The sequence below is a fragment of the Molossus molossus genome, unplaced genomic scaffold (genome assembly GCF_014108415.1).
Source record: "Molossus molossus isolate mMolMol1 unplaced genomic scaffold, mMolMol1.p scaffold_m16_p_6, whole genome shotgun sequence".
Lineage (NCBI taxonomy): Eukaryota > Metazoa > Chordata > Mammalia > Chiroptera > Molossidae > Molossus > Molossus molossus.
Window position 1 is genome coordinate 79,795,137 of NW_023425399.1, and position 11,376 is coordinate 79,806,512.

General features: G+C 38.6%; 1 protein-coding gene across 1 annotated transcript in view; it reads right to left on the minus strand.

Annotated features, from left to right (window-relative positions):
• CHST9 (carbohydrate sulfotransferase 9) overlaps positions 1-471 on the minus strand; it is a 263,752-nt gene extending 263,281 nt beyond the window's left edge. Inside the window, exon 1 of the mRNA XM_036245374.1 lies at positions 415-471. The gene's annotated coding sequence lies outside the window, so the exon portion shown is untranslated. The remainder of the gene's footprint in view (positions 1-414) is intronic.
• Between the last annotated feature and the right edge of the window lie 10,905 nt (positions 472-11,376).

The window sequence follows — 11,376 nt, forward strand, 5'->3', positions numbered from 1 at the left end:
CCAGCGGGGGCTGGCACCGGAATCCGGAGCCCAGTGTGTCCTGCCAGCGCCCAGGAATCCTGCACCCGGAGCTAACAAGTTCTGGCACCCGTCCTCCTCCTCCATCCCTTCGAACCCCCTCCAACTCCCGGACACCCCTGCCCCCAGCACGTCCAATAAAGTGAATGGACGTGAAGTGGGCTCAAGTATTGGCGGGGCGGTGGGGTGCTGGACGAGAAGGGGTAGAAAGGTGAAGAAAGATGCCTCCTTCCGCAGTCAACAGAGGCGAAGTACCTGGAAAGGTGAAGATGCACTTCCCCGCCCAACCGCACCCGGCTCCGATCGTGGGTGCCAGGCGGCGCCCCACAATCTCGGCCCCGCAGATCGTGAGCCCCCCGCCCCTCCGGACACATGCCCCACAGCAAGTGCGGTTACCTAGCGAGCGGCGCGGGGCGGGAGGCGAACGGGCGCCGCAGGTACTGCTGTTTCGGGAGCGGAGCTTCTGCAGGAAACTTGCCCGCGCTCCGCTGCAAACTCTCGGGGGCTCCTCCCGCCGCCTGCCGCTGGGTGGGAAGGAGCGCGGCGCGGGGGGCAGGGGCGGCGCGGAGCCCGGCGCTCGCCTCGCGCGGCGGCCCAGCTGGGGATGCGGCGCCGTCTCTGCTCTGCGGGTTCCCGCCCGCTCGCCCGCTCCCGCCGCCGCCGCGCCCCGCCCGCCCCGCAGCTCCGCCTCCCGCTTTTTATCTCCGACTCCCGCCCGCCGCCCGCGCCGCCTCCCTTTCCCCGCCTTTGTCGTCCCCTCTTCCTCTTACTTTGTGGTCTTACCTCGTCGGGGCACTCGCGCTCCCTCCCAGCCCCGCGGCCGTCCCGGGGCTCCGGTGCCACCCGACTCCGGGTCCAGAAACTGAGTCTCTTCCCCGTGCGTCTCCCGACTCCCTGCCCCTCTTCGCGCTGCCCTGGCTCAGATTCCTCCCCAGGTCTAGAAACACCCGAAGGACAAGTCACTGGGTTTGTAGGTTATCACAAACACTGACTCCCAGATCTTAGACTGGCTTTCCATTTACAGATTAAAAAAAATATATATCTATTGATTATAAAAGGAAAGTGCAGTAAGGAAATCTGTGCCCTGGGCAAGCTCGGACCTAAGTGGCCGTGGACAAGATTGGAGATCTCCCAGACCTCGCCGGTCACGCACTTCAAACCCAACCAGCTGAAGTTGGCAGTTTGTAAAGGGCTTTGCAAAGACCAAGATTAGGATCAAAAAAAAAAAAAAAAAAAACCCAGAACTTTTTTTCTTTTTTTAATCATTAAAGGCAACAGTTCATCGAGATTTAAAAGTTAGTTCCACACATTATGCTAGCAACAATTTAACCAAACTAGGGTAAATAAAATGAACATAACCCTTGCTCGTTTACTTTGCACACAGGCAGTTTCTATGAATTAACAAAGAAAAACTTTTATAAAGTAGTCAAATGGTTAATTCTACCTCATTTCTATATTAGAATATGTTTTTTTTTTCTTTTTCAAACAGATGTTATCAATTTTCTGTATTTTCAGGAGGTCTTATATTTATGAATGGTTTAGGAATAATAACAAAGACCTGGTGGTAGTGAACTCTGGTTCGGTGAAGAAATACCATTATAGGACTTACTTGCCAGATTCTGGTTTCTTTTAAACAAAACCTGATTTATTTTTTGTTATAAAAATTTTATTTTTAATTTGTGTGCCTGCTGATTTGTTTTTAACATTTAACTCAGTGTCTGTCCTCCCTGCTGTGAAGGTCTTTGTTCATCACCTCAATGAACCTCTTTTCATGCAGTTGGACTTTTAAAGAAACAAGGTAATATCTCTGAGTTGTATTTAATTGGCAGGCAACTGATGAGTGCTTGTTGATTGATTGTTGATTGAATTAACCAATATAACAGTCTCTTTTGGTTTGATCCCAAGGGTGCCATTCCATGTTCTATGAACTCTTGGAGTTGAGAGCATCCATTACTCCAGAGCAGTGAAGACATCCCAGCTGGATCTGTACTCTTAATTCTTGGCTGCTGCAAGTCACACAACTTTTGTGGTCTGTGCATTCTCATTTGTAAAATTAAGGAGTTGAGCGAGACTATCGTTAAAACTCTATGGTTTTTGAATTCTTAAAGTTTTTGTAGCTAATGGGGGAAACTGGTCACGATCAGGTCAACTTCTGATTGAATTTGCTTGATGGATGTGCTGCTAGGCACTGCCAGTCTATTGTGGAATTTTCTAGTCTTTAGAATTTATTTCATTTATCTAACATAGCAAATCAAACAATGAGAACTGTGAACTGTCTTCCATTCCTAAACCTCTGACCATTAAAAACATGTTTAATGACTAAGGAAATTGAATGTTGTTAATATCCAAAGTTGATGAATAGAGGATCAAAGAATCACCTACAAATGTGTACCAGGCATCAGTATAAGATACTGATATTTTCATTGCATTTCACTGGGAGTTATATGGTTAAGGGAAAATACTGCTTTTGTAAATTTTGTAGTTAAACTAATTTAATTTTTACATAGTGAATTGTTTCTAAAACATTGGTTCACAGCATGTTTCTAAACTCTCCAGTCTATTAATTTTGTTTAGGTCTTTGAATTTCTTAAAATGTTTAACTATTGACTGTCTCTTGGGCAAGTATGAAGCTTATGGATCATTGATCCTTTAATGTGTAGGTTTCTAACAATTATAGTCATAAAAGAAGTTTCTGCATCAAATCCCAAGGTACATTTGATTGTAAGAGTGCCTTTGTGCAAGGAAGAGAGTTCATCATCACAGTGCAGATAACATTGGGGTAAGCTTAAGAAATAGTCAAATTTGAATTTGGAAATGTAACTAATAGAGTAATGAATGAGTTGAGTGAGCTGAAAAATGTGTATAAGGAAGACAGGGATAGAGGGGTAGGAAAAGAGTAAGGAAGGATATTTTCCTAGTATCTGTATGTACAAAAAAGCTCCTTTAAGGTGTGTCCACAGCACTATTATGGGATAGCTCTTGCTATATTTGGGTTTATGCTTTTCTTAGCCATGCAGTTCTCAATGACGACTTGGCTTAATGAATGGCCAAAATAATAATTCAGCAGGAATGTATTAAGCACAATGTACAAGGCCACATGGGGGTTGCAAATATCTCTAAACCATTTTATTTATAGCTCCAACTGTTTTATTGAGGAAAAGTAAAGATATATTTACCTGGAAAGAAATAATTTTACAGAAGTCAATAGAGGATGTAGTCCAGTAGCTATAGCGGTTTCCCCTTAACTTCTCTTTCTCTTGTTTTGTGGGGCAGCAGTAAAACAATAGAAATAATGAAAGAACACAATTTATGTTGATACATGAGCAAGAGAACACATGCTATGCCACCAAATCAGAATGGAAGAATGGCAGAATTCTCATAATAGACGATAGAAGCCATTTCATCCATATTTTTTTGGGGGGGAGGGGGGATTAAAATAAGCAACTCTTAGGGGGAAAAAAGGGTTAAATAGGTTTTAAAAAGCTGAAGCTAGTGAGATGAAATGGAAAGAGTATTGGAGAACTGGATTTGGTTCCCTGAAGTTGGGCAAGTCTCTTCCTGGGCTCAGTGTTATCATCTGTAGTACATGAGGTCATTGAACTGTATGGGCCCTAAGGATCCTTCCACCTTCAAAACTTCCATGATGTCTGATCAAGATCACTTCTTTTGATTAAGCTATTTGGATGATTATTCAACTATACAGATTAATTTATCTGCATAGTGGCATCCAAAATGAATTCTAATAAAAATATAAAATGCTGGTGTAGCATTTTCCTCAGTAGAAGAAATTCAAAACAAAAATGAGAGAGCAGACTAGACTAATTGTGGTACTGCTTGTTTGAAGTTGATCTACAAGATGAAGAATGTGGCATTGTACAAAGTAGAACTTCCTCTCTGATATTTAAGAAGAAAACTTCTTATTATGTTAATATTAGGAATAAATAAGGCACAGGGTAAAGCATTAAAACTTTATAGTCTAGGAGGAGTCTTGAAGCATTATGATTTAACTCCTGCTGCACCAAACACAGTATAGCAAATCTTTCCGTTTGAAGTGGACAAAAATTATTATGTTATGGGGAAATAAAGAAAACATATTTGGTTCTGTGAGCTCTGTCTTTAACACATTTTTTAAAGGAAGATATTATTTCTTAAAAATTAAGAGAAGCATTATAGACCAGACATATATATATATATATATATATATATATATATATATATATGGCTAAAACACAAATTAAACATTCAAAAAATATTGGGGGAAAAAAGAATGCAAAGGGAAAAATACATTACTGGAGATAGCATAGGATTAATAGTAGATGAGGAATAACTATAATTCCTAAAGAATTCAACACTCTAAATTGCATGAAAAAATAATATTGGTCAAACAGAAACACTAAAAGATAATTATAAATAAATAAAAACAAATGAAATATGTTGCCAGTATTATTAAGTATCTGCTGCTGAATAAAGCAATGATTCAAGATCAAATAGATTAGAACAGTCAGCACCAAATAGTCTTGGTAAATAGAGCAGGTCAATAAATATACATCGATTGATTGATTGATACTTGCAGTTATTTTAGAAAAATCAAAGTCACTAGGGAAGTTGTGTATGTGATTTCTTAAACTAAGCAAGTATGAATTTCCTTTAAAAATAATAAAACAAAACCTTTCCAAGTAGTCACTTTTAAGTCGTAAGCAATGAAGCTTTATAAAAATTTTATAACATGCTGTTTATATATAAAAATACCCAAATTAGAAACATGTAAATGTGGAAATATTTTCTGTATAAAGAAATTATATTGTGCATGTAGAATGGGGAAAAATTCTATGTGAAGAATTGACCCAAGAATGCAATACTTTCCTCTAAACTAATAGTGGGACACACATATTTATATTTCATCAAGTGGGTTCAGTTTTTTTAATATGGTGATCAAGATATTGATGGATGACTTCAGGACCCTAAGTCAAAATAAATAACATAATTTGCAATGGCTAGAATTGATGAGAAGCTTTTAATACTGTAAGTTTCAACAGTCTAGGGATGAAATATGAAGCCTTCCTTGACAAATATTTCACTAATTAATTCACCAAGCATGGCTGTCTGGTTACTTTGGGCACTGTGTATTGGTGCCTTGGATACAAAAATTAATAATGTAATAACTAATGAATTCAGATCACATATCATTAATTAAAAAATATAAGCCTACAGAAAAAAAAAAAGAACAATTTGCTGGGTGTAAAAGAAAAGAAAAAATTAAAATAGCTTTCTATTCTGTGTGTGTGTGTGGAGGGGGTGTGTGTGTGTGATTGCAAGTGAGAGAAAGCAAGCAATCTCCAAAGAGATTTGATGAAATAAACAGAGTGTGTCAATGATGTATCCAAGATAAAATATGGCATTTGAGGGCAGAGAGTAATTTTAAATCCACCCCTCCCATGCAATGAAACATTTCCTTGTCTAGCACTGGGAGTATTTGTGAAATAAGGTTCACCTCTTCAAATCTAATATCAGTGCAACCCTGAGGGATACAGACCATCGTAGTCATTTTAAGGACTTCTTGCTGACAGTTCTTCCAAAGTTAAATGTATTACTAACAGCAGGATTTTTTAAAATGAAGGTAAATAGTGATTTTTAAAAACTAATGTAGAAGATGAAAAAATAGTGTATAGTTCAAGAAATCTTATATTTGGTAGTCTCATAAAATTTAGTACATTATAGCAACAATGTATTACAAATATTATTTTCTAAAGTTGATATTCAAAACAGCTGAAAACAGAACCAATTCAGCTTACTACCATTAAACTCATGTTATTTAGTTAATTACTTAATTCTAAACCTATGTCAACACAGTTATTCTAAACACTGTTTGAATAGTAGCTCTATTCCGAAGTCTTTTTTCCCCCTTGCATTAAAGAAATGAGTTAAATCGTCCCTTGGACTGAGAGGTCCTGGTTTGATCCCCAGTAGGGGGCGTGGAGGAGGCAACTGATCAATGTTTCTCCATATTTCTGTCTCTCTCTCCCTTCCTCTCTCTTAAAATAAATAAATAAATAAATAAATAAATAAATAAATAAAAACATATATATATTTTTTATCCTCATCTGAGGAAATTTTTCCATTTGTCCTCAGAGTGTGAGAGAGAGAAAGAGAGAGAGAGAGAAACATCGATGCGAGAGAAACACATCAACCCACACGACCCCGACCAGGGCCTGGGACTGAACTGCAACCCAGGTATGTGCCCTTGACCGGAATTGAACCCTTGACTCTTTGGTCCACGGAGCAACACTCTAACCTCTGAGCCAAACGGGCCAGGGCAATAAAAACATATTTTTAAAACTGTGTTAAAAGCCCTGGCCCGTTTGGCTCAGCAGTTAGAGTGTCGGCCTGCGGTCCAGAGAGACCCGGGTTCGGTTCCCGCTAAGGGCACGTACCTCGGTTGCAGTTTGTCCCCCGCCCTGGTTGGTCGTGCGGGTGGCAGCCACTTGATGTGTCCCTTTCACATCGATGTTTTTCTCTCTCTCTCTTCCTCTCTCACTCTCCCGCTCTATCTGAACAACAACAAAAAAAAAATGGAAAAATGTCCTTGGGTGAGGATAAAAAAAAAAAACAAAAAACTGTGTTAAAAATTCTCTCATAGTACTTAGAAAAGGGTTAAAGAAGCTAATATTTGCTAGATATTTACCTTCTTGCTTTTGTGTTTGTGAAAATTATTGACAGTGGGAGTTAAAACTTGAAAGACTACTGTATTTTAAAGGGAAAAGATACTATTTCTTATCATTGTGAAAGTGTCTTGAACCTTAGGTGTATGATAAAAGTAAACCAGTCCTGGATTCGATCTCTTGCTAAATTCCATCCTTCAAAATATTTCTTAGCACATGGCAACATCCAAGAATAAATTTTCCAAGAAGTAATATGTCCTTATGCAACTTCTTCAAACAGTTGTCATATTTAAGTTCATGGAGAAACTCAGATTTAAGCATTTAATTGTTGGAATAGTAAAAATAACTGCATGATAGTATATCACTGTTACCTCAAGATCCCTTACCTGCTTCCTCTTCTCTGTCTTCTCTTGGTTCATGCTCATGTTCCAGCCACTGTGCTGAGCACTTTAATTCTTAATTTAAAAATACCAATATTACTTTGAAAAATTCTCCATGCAGAGAGTAAATCTGTAACATAACTATTGATCCGATGTAATTTGTCAATGTTGAGTGACCACTTTAGATGCTTTCACAACATCATAGCTGATACATCTTTTATGTTTTATTTTGCATTTTGATTGGAGGGACTACTTAACGAATGTGCACATAGATGTTCAATCTGCATTTTTCAGACACATTTGACTGCTTTCATGAAGTACTAAATCACTTATGCATTATGCAAATGTCCTGAAACTATAGAACCCCCCTGTTTTTCTTTTTTTCACCATCACTAAAAGCAAAGCAGTGAAATACCAGTATGTTATCTTTGAATGCTGTCTATACCTCTGGGTTAGACATGCAAATATCTTTGCCAGCGTAAGAACTCGCCCATGTCTGTTGTCAAGCTGACTGGAGACTTTCATAGGAGAGAAAAGTGAAGTGCGTTTCAATGTGACGAAGAAGCAGGGCGGAGAACAAAGGCTTCATAGGGAATGTAGAAACAAATATGTTCCAATTTGACGGCTTTATTGTAATGTGGTAAATGCCAGGAATTAAAGCATAAAAATGAAATGTTCAATAGACACTCCCTAGCTATGAGCAAGCTTTTAAATCACTCTTTGGATTAAATGCAATTAAATGGTTTTACATTTAGCCATAATGAATTATCATAGGTGGTGAACACATTTATGACTATAGCTTTTAGGATAAGCAGAGAGGAGCAAAGAATTATCTTACAGGCAAGGGAAAAACATCAAGTTAGGGAGGAAATAAAAAGCCCAGAGTTGGTGATTCCTTCCTACTTTTCTTGAATATTTAGAAAGCATGTCTGCTGATGGAAAGAAATAGTATGTTTTTATAGATATTAGGTAGCCTGTCATGTTAGCAGATTAAACTGGTCTCTTTTGAACATTTGTTTTAAAATTGAAATTGTACCTGCATAAGAAAAATGATTTTCCTCAAAGCGTCTCTTTCCTGCCATATATTTTTTTGCATGCAGGAAAATAAAATAGAGGACTAAACAGGATGTGGCATAATCATTTATGATTTTGATCCACCTATAAATATAAAAAGTTGCTAGAAACATAAAGTAATGAAAACTGAACTGCAACACCAACAGAATTATAGGTGTGCAGGCTTGGTATTATGTCTCCAATGTACAGATTAAAGTGTTGAGGGTAGGCAAATTCTAAGAATATTTTTATTGGTTTTTCTTCCATAATCTCAGAGAACTGTGGAAAATGGAAAGAGAATTGGGAGAAAAACAGCATAGTCATATCAAGTGCCTGTCATATGGTTGGCAAGTGTGGTTTATTTATTAGTGGAATCAAATGAAACTTAAAAGAAGATCCATGAAAAAGACCAAATAATCTAGCATGTCTTCAAGATTAAAAAAAATAAAAATATTGTCAAGAAAATGGGCTAAGATGGAAAGCAATAAGGATTATATATACATATATATAACGTATATGTAAATCTTATCATTTGTTTATTTATTTATCAAATGTTTATTGAGCCTCTCCCATGTCCTGTTGCCTCTAGAGATTGACATGTAAACAAGAAAAACAAGATCTCTGTTTTCATGCTATCTGGACTCTGGTAGGAAAAGGACACTAAACAAGTATAAAAACTATATAAACATGATAAAGACTGAAAGTTTCTATAAAGGAAATAATCAGGGTTATATGATAGTTAACAAAGGAAAGGAGTTACTGAGATAGAAGTGCAGGAAAGGAAGTGATGTTTGAGTTGAGTCTTTAAAGATGAGAAGAAATAAACTAAGCCAACAGCCTAGGGAACAGCATGTGCAAAGACCCTGAGATGAAAAGGAGTAGAAAGGAAGCCAGTGGACAAACCTCATGAGCTGAGGCTAATGAAGTAGGAGGGACCAGTTCATGGAGGGCTTGTGGGAGATGATAAGGCATTCATTTTTTTTTTTTTTTTGTGGTACATGCTCCAGCAGGAACCGAACCCAGGACTCTCTGGCCCGCAGGCCAATGCTCAACCGCTGAGCCAAACTGGCCAGGGCAATTCACATTTTCTTTTATGTGCGTTTGGATGTCAATGAAGGGTTTTAAACATAGTCAGATTTACATTTATTGATAGTGAATATAAATAATCAATAGTTTGAATTAATATAAAGGTTGTATATCACTTCATGGTTTGGAACATCTTTTAAGTAGAATTATTTCTCCTTCAGGAATAATCTTTATGTGGGCTTACTTCCAGGTATGTGGAAATGATTATTAATCATTACATAAGGACCCCTTATGTCTGCATCTCTCTCTCTGTTTCTCTCTCTCTCTCTCTCTCTCTCACACACACACACACACACACACACACACACAATGTAGCAGTTCAACTATTTTTTGTTTCTAGCTTACATATTTAACAAAAATCATAACACACCCCGTAGTTGTATGATCAAATTTAGGGTCAGTCCTGTAATTATTTCTGGAGAGATTGTGCATGTAGTTACGAATGGATCTTACACTTGGCTGAAGTGACCTGGAGATGAAAGATTGCTCGAGATACCTTCCAATTTTTGTCATTGGCATTCCCACTAAAATTGTCGACCTTCGTTGGACTTTTCCACCAGGAAACAACAGCAACTCACAGACTTGGTGGTTTTAGTAGTTGCTGAAGAGATGTACCCAGCTGGAGCTGCACACCCACGAACTGGATCCCACAGACTCTCTGATGACAGGAAACAGCAGGCCCTCGCTCATTGCCTGAAGAATGCTGGCAGTGTTCCTGGTATTTGAGATCCGTTTTCACTATTTTGCTGTTGTTTTAATCATGTTATAAAATTGTGGGCTGTCCAAAACCCTTGGAAGTGACATAATTCACGGGAGAAAATGCACCCTAGAGTGACTTAGTAAATTTGTCAGCTTAAAATTGCAAGAATTATGATAGAGGCTAACTTAGTTAGAGCTGCCATAACAAAGCACCGCCAACTGGATGACTTAAGCAACCGATACTTATTTTCTACCCCAATTCTAGAGGCTAGAAGTCCAAGATCAAAGTGTTGGCAGGGTTGGTTTCTTTGGCTTGTAGTTGGCGAACCTATCACTACGTCTTCACATTGTTTTCCCATGGATCTGTCTGTGTCCTTACTGCTTCTTCTTAAAGGATACCAGGCATATTGGATGAAGACCCATCCTAATGATGTCATTTTAACTTAATTACCTCCTTACAGACCTTATGCACTCACATCCTGTGCATAAGGGCTTGGGGCTTTAGCATATGAATTTGGGAGGGAACACAGTGCAGCCTATAAGAGGGTGTAAGTAAAAAATCTGAAAATTAAAAGGGAAAATACTCAAAATTTTATTTGTGCAGATTGGAACTTACTGGACCCCACACAACCTTAAACATCACAGTTTTATTACAATCCAGACTCAGAATCCCATCGTCTATCTCCTTTGAACTACCCTACTCAACATCCCTAGTTTCTCATGTTAGTTTAAATAAAGTTTTATTGCCTAGAGACCTTTTTTTCCCCCCAAAAAATGTAAGGACACAGCAGTGGTTTCAATGACTCTGACTTTAAGAGTGAGGGAGTTGCATTACCATGTAGTGTTTAGATCAGGAATGAGAAGATTAGAAACATGGTAGGAAAGAAGTATATGAAGCAAAGTAATTTTAACCTTTCCATTGTAGGTCAGATTACTTTAATTTTGTTGAAACTCAGTGGTTACAAGACCTGTTTCCATCTAGTTTTCAAGGATGTTTCTCTCCATTTACTCAGAATTTGCTTACACAAAACAGTACTCTGTCTTGGTGCATTATTTAAACATTATCATTTGCCAGCTCTCAAAATATTAGATCACTGTGGTGGATATTTTGTTTGCCCATCCACATCCAAGTCACCGTCCTCATCCTGTCCTGTTGGAGTGTAGACTGTATAGACAGTATCTGCAGATTTCCTTGTCTTCTGGTGGACTCTACTAAGGGCTTCTGGCATAGAAGGTCAGGAAGCAAGAGGAGATGGGGAAGAGATTTGTTCCTTTGGCTCCCTCTCTTCCAGATTGTTTAGGGGGCACTGAGATATTCTTCCAAAGGTTAAGGCTCCTTTACAATGACCTCACTCTCAACAGCTTGCTACCTGCTCTGGGCCCTAAGACCAGTACCTCTCTTATACCCTCCAAAGGTGCTAACTGCACATCCCCTCAGTCTCCTTCACTAGCCCTGGGGTTCCACACTGTTCTTAGGTAAT